Here is a 9,778-nt window from a genome sequence, read left to right as displayed (position 1 = left end):
GTATTGATCTTTTGGGTTCTAGTATTAAAGTTTTAATAGCTTAAGGTTTTGGTAATCTGGTGACAACTGATTCAACCGCCTCCCCCCCCCCCCCCTCTCAGTTGTCTTCTGATTATTTGAACTGTCTAACATAAGAATTATCTAGGCTTTCATACTCCTATAAGTCTAATCACCTTTGGAGAAACACATTTTATAACTTAAAGGGAGGTCATTGAAATATAGATTGTGCTTGTATCTAAATGTCTCCTTAGCTATTTCTAGATCTTTAAAATAAATTCCATATGACAAATTTTGACCACATTATAGCTTAGTATTTTCTCTTGTCATATATGTTGGTAAAATTAGAACAGATTTGACAAATATCACAATATTTTTAGTTATTACAAGCATTATTTATAATGAGACCTCTTTTTTATTCCTTATGAACTTTTTGTTTGTGTAAGGATTCTTAAATATGTTTGAATGTTTGATTTCAGATTTTTAATGTATGTATACATAGCTTATATTTCATCATGATTTTAATGTGTTTCATTTATTGATAAAACATGAATTCTATATTCAACTAGATTAGGTACTAATATTAGAATTCTATGATCAACCATACACTCTAAATAAAAAACATTATTCACCAATAGTTTAGGATGAGTTTATTAGTTTGTGTATACCTTAAGATTTAGTGGTCCATCTAGGGAGACACATATAATGGGGCTTAAGAGTTCTTATCCTAAAGAATATTGTTTAATATACTTTGTCTTGTATTTGTGCAATGATGTTTATGTAAAATTAGGCTAGTATTTGGTTTAGTGATAAATATTTAGAGTTAAGTGTACATATTGGATACAACTACAATGGTTTTAGTTTTTTGTTATCGATTATGGTAAATCTATTGATAATACTTTTATGAACTACCTTTAGGGTTTAGTTCAGCCTAAACTGAAGGAGATATTATCCATTCTTAGAAATTGGTTGTAAATCACTCACTTTTTTTAATGAAATGATTCATACACCTTCAAATGGCATTTCCATAGTCTTGAAGTTCATTGATTTTTGTAGGAGATTGAGCAAAACTTTCAGGAACCAAACTGTACCATAAAATCTCTTTGGCCCAGCATACATTATAATTCATTCCTTAGTTGGTGTGAGGTTTGAGATGTTAGAGAAAACATTAAAAAGTGAAAGTAGATGCCAATATACTATTCTACCATGCTAAAATAGGTGTTGGTTAATTGGTGATATGGGGATCTTCTCATAGTGTGTTGGTTAATTGGTGATGTTGTTGTATGGAGTCAATATTGTTAAAATAGGTAGTTCCAAACTAAAATAGGTAGTTCCAAGATAAAATAGGTAGTTCGAGTGAAGTACATTAGAATATTTAAAGGCTATTAGATGTAAATGAAATATACAAACAAAATAAACATTTAAAGCATTTTTTTTGGTTGATGTAATATGACTATAACACAAAAGGACACTCTTGTATCATTTTTTAGTATTTATATTCATATTCTTTGTGTGTACAAATTTTTCTTTATTGGAAAGAGTTTTTACTTAGTATTTTACATCTATTTGTGTACTCTGACTTATTGGCTTTTAATCTTCTTTGATGCTATTGATTCTACTATCATTTTCTCCTCACCTTTGATACATGTTTATCATTTTGAACGTTGTTTCAGATAGTCACTTTCTTCACTTATTCTTAGGGGTTATAATTTATTTATAACATCTTTGGACATTAACATGGTGATACATTAACTTGTGCAAAGAAGATGTTTCGCATTTGCTACTCCTTTGTTTCTTCTCTAGTCTTAGCTCATTTTTTTGATCTCTAGGAATTATGTGGTGCCTTCTCGAGGGTCTCTTAGACCGTTGGCTCCAGTGGAGTTTCCCTTCGGATAATCCTTCTCTTAGAGGGCTATGGTGCCTTATGTTAACCCATCTGGCTTGGGGGATCTGCAAAGAAAGAAACAACCGAATCTTCAAGGACAAAGAATCTTCTCTTTTTGTTGCTCAGAGAGTCTAGAATGCCATTAAGGATAACTTTGTCTCTTCTTGTCCTTCTCGCAAGCTTGACCCCCTATTCCTACTCTGACTCAGGACTGGGATATTATCAATAGATGGCATAATAGTTGGGATATTTCTAAACTTACTGTCAAGTTAAAGAAAATGAGAAATAATGTTGTTTGGGTTCCTCCCCCAAGTGGGTGGATCAAAATCAATGTTGACAGGGCAACCAAAGGTAATCCTGGGTTGGCTGGTTGTGGGGGAGTTGCTCGTGACCATAATGGTATGCTTGTTTTGATGGTGACACTCCCACTGGGTACTCAGACAAACCACTATGCTGAGGCTAAATCTTCTTACATTGGGTTACATATGGCTATCAGAGAAGGGTTCAAAAAAGTTTGGCTTCAAAGTGGTTCTCTAAATATCATTAGGTGTGTGAGTAAACAAACCAAGCCTAGCTAGACCATCAAGCATTTAATTCAGGAGTGTCACATCATGATTACAAAATTGGATGATTTCAAAATCTCCCATGTTTATTGGGAAGGTAACATGCTAGTGGACCACCTGGTGAACATTGTTGTGGATTATGTAGACATACGATGGTGGACGGAAAAGGAAACTTTCCCGATACAATTATGTGAACTAACAAGAAAGGACATTGAATGCATTGGCCATTCTTATTGCAATAATGATAATAGACTGCCAAATGAATAATGATTTTTCATGAAATTTGAGTTTGAAATCCAAAACCAAGGTTTCTAGACCCTTCTTTTGTATCTGTTTTTCATTGCCTAGTTTGGGTTTGGTACCTTCATCCATTGTTGTAGAGGCAATTTTCTCATGGGAGGCAACAAAAATAGAATGAAGCCTACCTCCTACAAGAAATGTCAAAAGAACAGAGAGTTGTGGATGGAGGCTACTAATGGAGGCCTTGTGTTGTATCTCGAGAGGCTTCATGGCAATGACCCAAAAGTGACAGAGGATTTTGTGAATGGTTGGGAGAAAGGAATCCTCATGGCTTTTGGAGTGGAGTTTAGAATTGATGAAACCTTCATTGCGGAGATATCTAGTTTGCAAATGGAAGGCAAGAAGTTTTACAGAGAAAGGAAGGCGGCAGAAGAAGCCATTGTGTCTTTCTTTGAAAATGAAAGCAAGAGAAAAAGGATGCGAAAGATGAAGGATGATGGCTATAATAGGAAGGACTTGCAATCAATTTGGGCGGAGATGGTTGAAGTGCTTATGAGGTACATTACTATTTATGGACACTATGCCAGTATTTTCTCTTACCACTTTATGATATTAAACCATTTTAGGCACAACAAAAAAATTTCTCTGCCTTTCTATCTGTTTATCTTCTCTTGAAAATAGCCTAGCAGATCTGTTTATGGACACTATGCCAGTATCTTCTCTTGAAAATTATCCTTAACAACTCTGTCAAAAGCCAGGAGAACCAGGCTTTCTTTGGGTCAGTAAGGAGATTAATATGTTGAAGGATAGAATTAAGAGCATCATTGATACTTTTACTGAGATGCCCATGCCATGCAAAATGGATAAACTTCTTCAAATGACACAGAAACTCACAGAAGATGTTAAGACCATGAAAACATATCACGAATCAAGGATTGGTCAATTGGGGATTAGCTTGGAAGAAACTAAGGTCAATCTGAAGAATTTGGTGGATATTAGCAGGGAAACCATGAATAACAGTGCTCGGGGTCTTAAAAAGGTTAATGTTGATGATAGCGGATCAAAGAGCTCTGTCCACCACCAGTATTCCACCCTTAAATACCAAATAGAAGAAGAAAATCCAGGAGCAAAATGTGCATGGTGCGGGAATTTAGACCATTATTGGCCCCTATACGAGGACTAGAAGTAGGAACCAGGAGAAGAATACCTCCATGTTCACCATAGATGAGCTCGAGGACATCAATATGTGTATGATCCAAAAGAATTTGGAGCTAATGCAATCTCTAGTTTAGTGCATTTTAGGGATTTTCTTATTTTGTTCTATATTTTTGTTGTGTGAGCTTGGACCCTATTTCTATGGTTGTTTTGCCATTGGTTCTGGACTGGTTAGCGATTGTTTGTTTTTTGTATTCCTCTTTGACTTTGGGTTTTAGGTCCCTATAAATTTTTTTTATCTTAATAAAAATGTTGCGATACATAAGTAGTTTGTATAGACATGCATTCTAATATTTCTTCCTTCGAATTCCTTTCTAGAATGGAAATACTACACCTCTTCCTTGATTCCACCTAACAGAAGAATATTGTGTAATTATTGTTGATCATCTTCATCATTTAGTATCGAGCATTCACTATTTAGTATCTCCTTTCTCTATTTTTGTGTTCTGTTTTGTCCCATTTCCTGCATTTGGTATCAAAGCCCAGTCAATTGTGTTTGTTGGGAGTTGAGGATGCCTAAGGACTTGTATGCCAAAATACTCTACTATGGGTGTTGATCTAGTTGCTCCAAAGGACAAGTCATAGATTGTTCCCAAGAAAATTGCAAAGGTAAAAGGCATTAGGAAATGATGAGGGAGTTGTTGAAGGTGATATCACTACTTCAAATGAGCCAAAGTACATGCAACAAAGTGGAGCCAATGTTGAAGAAGGAACCAGTCAAAGTTAAAAAATAGAAGCTCCATAATAGGGTTTTGTATTTGAATAAAGACAAAAGAGTCGAAAAAATCTAAAAGTGGATTGTAAAAAGAAAACATTGTCACTGCAAAAAAATTGTTTGAACTAAAAATCAAGGAGAATCATAGTTGAAGGAGATTGAAGTTGCTAAAGAATATCAAAAAAGATTGTAAGCTGAGTGAGAAGAGAATTTTTTTGATCACTATTAAGAAAGTGTAGGAATAAGGTTTTATAGCCGCAACCGTAAAGGAATTATACCAAAATATGATAGGATGACAAATTTTGTTGAAGTTAGTGAAAAGAAGAACACCAAGTTCAAAAGATGAGATCGCTAGATTTGGTAGAAGATTTAGGTGTAGAAACAAGTGGAAAGGATGGCAAAAAAAGGTTTTGCTGTCAAAGTTTGTAATCTAATAGATTGTGGTTTGAAAAGATTTTGAATGATTGAAATATATGAGTTTATAAGAAGTGTTTAATGGTAAAGGTGCAAGAAAAAGTTGCTAAGTGTGAAGAAGCCACATAGGCAAGATGCCACTATGCAAAGAGATTTAAAGCTTTTAGAAGAAATGTGACCATCAAAGTCAGCCAGAAGTGAAGAATATGTCATGGGTTAAGAGGTGAAGTTGCAAGTGACAAGGAAGCCATCCAAGAGAAATACAAGAGATAAGATGCAACCACTCAATTAAAGGTAAGGAAGGTATTATGTTTTCTATTGGTGTTTTAGATTTATTATCTAACATCTATAAAAATAAAAGAAGAGCAAAAGTTTGATAGGAAGCCTCGTTGTAGCTATTCATGAAGTAAAGATTGTTGTCAAAGAGAAATTGTTGTTTGGCCCCATGTAAGGAAAGAAAGGTTGTCTTTGAAGGGTTTGTTTGAAGATAAGGGTAACTGCAAGGTAATGGGTCACAAATTGGTGGAAGTTTGTGCGTTGGAAAACATGCTCTTAGAAACGGGGGCCCACTTTCAAAAAATGGGGGCCTGTTTTTGCTTCGGGCCCCTGATGCAAAAAGTAATGGGGGTCCGAGGTGAAACTAAATGGGCCCTCATTTTGGTCTCAAACTGGGGCCCTCTTGAAAATCAAATGGGGTCTTGTTTTTTAAAAAACAACCCCCCGTTTTTAAATCCGATTTTACCCATTTTTTTCGAGCGCATTTTGTCTTTTTTACCTGCAACTGTAGTGAGAAAAGGAGATCAAAAATGGGCCCCCGTGCTATGGACTCCATTTCAAGCCTCCACCACTATCCCAGGTACACATTCGATCATCCATTTTAGCATTTTTTAATTTTCATGTATATTTTTCTTATTTTTTTAGTATTATTTAAGTTTTTATTTGGTATTATTTAAGTTTTTTTTAAAGTAGCCTATAAGTAAAAAAATTTACATTTGTAAATTATTAATTTTGATCTAAAATATTCTTCAACAGTTAACACTAAACCAAAATCAACAAATTTATATATCTAAATAGTTAACAAAACAAAATATCAAATTTACAAGATACAAGATATCTCACAAACATCAAAACCAAAACCAAATCGAAACAAAAATGAAACTAAATGGAAATCAAAACCAAAACCAAACCGAAACTAAATGGATGTATCAAAACCAAAACCAAAACGAAATATCATGGCATGTGTCATGGCATAATAGGTCATGGCATAAAAGGACCAATTATAGACCTATTATGGCATGTCATGACATATTAGGACATATCATGTCATCATGGCATAATATGTCCTATTATGAAATGCATAATAAAGTCAAACTATGACCTCTCAAATGTCACGAATACAGAAAATGAACTATATGCTATTGAGCATAAGATAATGTTAACTAATGTATGTGTAATCATGTCTATTAAAGATTATGAAAGAGATGCTAGTGTATGAGTTATCATAAAGTTTCTGTCTCAATCTCAATAGTTTTTTTCCTTTTTTTCTTTCACTTCTAATTTGATTATCAACTTGTTTGACCAAGTGCTCTTCCTCTATGTTAAAAGTCCTAACATTGTAACTTCATTCACCCTAATGGTCTGAACTCAACATTAACACATATATTCTTACACATGGAAGTGGTGGGCTACCAAGGTCAAGGTCATCCATAACTCTAAACGTAAACCTTAAGGGTCCTCATTCATGATGACCCTACTTAGATATTCCATTTGGTAAATCAAAGGCTTTGTAGTTTATACACAAATATTAGAGGGATTTAATTCTCTCATCTTGTATAATATCTCTAATTTCTTAATGAGACCTTCAAAACATGAATATTCATTAAGAATTAGTCATTGACATAGTCAAATTATTATAGATTTGATAACTATTTTCCTATTATTCCATGACATGACATAATAGGACCAATTATGGACCTATTACAGCATGTCATGGCATAATAGGAATATAGTAGGTCCTATTATATCATGACATGGCATAATAGGACACATTATGCCATGATGGAAAATTATGTTCCTATTATGCCATGTCATGGTATGATAGGACCAACTATGGACCTATTATGCCATGTCATGGCATAATAGCACACATTATGTCATGATGGCATAATATGTCCTATTATGCCATGGCATTGCATAATAGGTCTATAGTTGGTCCTGTCATACCATGACATGGCATAATAGGACCTATTATGCCATCATGGCACCATGACATGCCATAATAGGTCCTATTGTGCCATGACATGCCATAATAGGCCCTATTGTGCCATAAAATGGCACAATAGGACCGTTTATGCCATGTCATGGCATAAAGATCCTATTATGCCATGTCGTGGTATGATAGGACCAATTATAGACCTATTATGTCATGTCATGGCATAATAGGTCCTATTATGCCATTATCAAAAATGTTGCATGTTGCAACATGCTGTCTCAAAATGTAATCCTAACATCAAAAACCATACTAGAACTATCTAGATCTTTCCATTAAGATATGTTAGTTTTCTCACCAATCACATCACCATCTACATGCAAGATAGTCAATGAATTCATGCAATCCATAGTGAAAACTATTGAGACATCAAGAGACTTTACTTGTAGTAAGATTTGATCCACTAGTAAATTTCAAATGGACTTTGAATCTTTCAATATTGAATTTGTGAGACTTGGGTTAAATGTTTCTAGGAATTATTTTTTTAGGTATTGGGCCTTTCAACCAATAAACGAAAAAAAATTAACCACTTCTAGCAAGCCACCATTCCAATTCCTTAAATCACATATGTACCAAAATTGTTCTTAATCCTCATTAGGTAATACAAAAGTAACCACTATTAGTTATTGGTACCTTTCTAGTGCCTTGGATCATTTTTAGGTGACCGTGTGGCCTTTTGGGCTATTCTAGTGGGTTATGGGAAGTCAAAAAAGTAGGCGAGATGTTTTAAATTTCATGGATTAGACAAAATCCATAATTAAAACCACAATTTGAGCTACTCGATATTGAGGTAACTAAAAATTTATTTTAGAAGAGAGAAATCCAAATGTATAACCTTAAGTCATTAACATTACTCCTCAAATTTTAGATATCAAAGTTTAGGCTTGATTCATACTTAGTACCATTTCGAAGGAAATTCTAATTCTCAAACTTTGATGGGAAATATTTAGCAAGTTATCAGGTGAAAATATTTAGAAGGAATCAAGGAAAGAGAAATAAGGTGGGAGGATGGATGAAAGTTTGACTTTAAAAAATAATGAAATAATCAATAGAGCTAGAGAATTAAGCATAACTTGAATAAGTTTTAGATGAAGAGAAGTTTGACAACTCAAAAAAGAAGCTAGAATGATAATTTTTAGAAGGTGGGTTATTGAAATGACAAGGATGATAAGGAAAAAGTAGCTAGGTTAAGGGATAATTATGGCATAATAGGAAAAAGTAGCTAGGTTAAGGGATAATTATGGCATAATAGGTCCTATTATGCCATGACATGCCATAATAGGTCCTATTATGCCATGAAATGGCACAATAGGACCGTTTATGCCATGTCATGGCATAAAGGTCCTATTATGGTCCTATTATACCATGTCATGGTATGATAGGACCAATTATGGACCTATTATGCCATGTCATGGCATAATAGGACACATTATGCCATGATGGCATAATATGTCCTATTATGCGATGACATTGCATAATAGGTCCATAGTTGGTCCTCTTATATCATGGCATGGCATAATAGGTCCTATTATGCCATGATGACATAATAAGTCCTATTATGCCATGGCATTGCATCATAGGCCCATAATAGGACCTATTAAGCCATGAAATGACATGATTTTATCAAATTGCCAACTTCATCATCTAATTCATCTCCAACATTGAAGTACTAATTCAACATGTTTACTTAGTAAATGACCACTTAAGAGGTTACCATCTAATATATTAGTACTAGTCCAACACAAAGTACTAATTCAACATGTTTACCATAACTGTGACTAATTATTTATTTTATTTTACTTTATATATGCTGATCTTATTTTAATTTTTTTACAAGTTCATGTATGGAATATTTTATATTGATTTTAATAGTTGATGCATTTTACAAGAAATGAATGCATTAAATTGAATATATACTAGATTTATGAAGTTTCAATGAAATTTTTTATTAAGTTTTGTGTGCAAATTTTATATTTAAAGATTCAATAGTATGTACATGTATATTTTTTTAAGTTCAATATTATATTGTATTTCATGTGTATCTCATTCAATAACATAGAAATGCTACTATTTATAAATGGTTTTTTAAAAACTAAAATAGATTCTTCTTTGACATAGAGTTGTATATAATTCATGTATATCTTTATATATGCAGGAGCTCTTTGTTAAGATGGATGTTTTTGACATAGTTGAATTGTTAGGTGAAAATCCCCCACCGCAACCCCCTCCTCCTCCACCTCCACCTCCACCTTCACCACCATCTTCACCTCCACCACCACCACCACCACCGCCACCGCCGCTGCCACCGTCGCTGCCGCCACTGCCACTGCCCCACCACCACCACCACCACCACCTCCACCTCCACGTCCACCTCCACCCCCTAGATTAGATGAAATTCGTTTAAGAGAAAGAATTAATGAAAACCTACAAGTTATTGAACAAAATATTACTTCAATCCAAAATGAGCCAATCACCCCCTC

Source organism: Cryptomeria japonica, chromosome 10 (assembly GCF_030272615.1).
Source record: "Cryptomeria japonica chromosome 10, Sugi_1.0, whole genome shotgun sequence".
In the NCBI taxonomy this organism is placed as follows: Eukaryota; Viridiplantae; Streptophyta; class Pinopsida; order Cupressales; family Cupressaceae; genus Cryptomeria; species Cryptomeria japonica.
Note: the sequence above shows the minus strand (reverse complement) of the source record.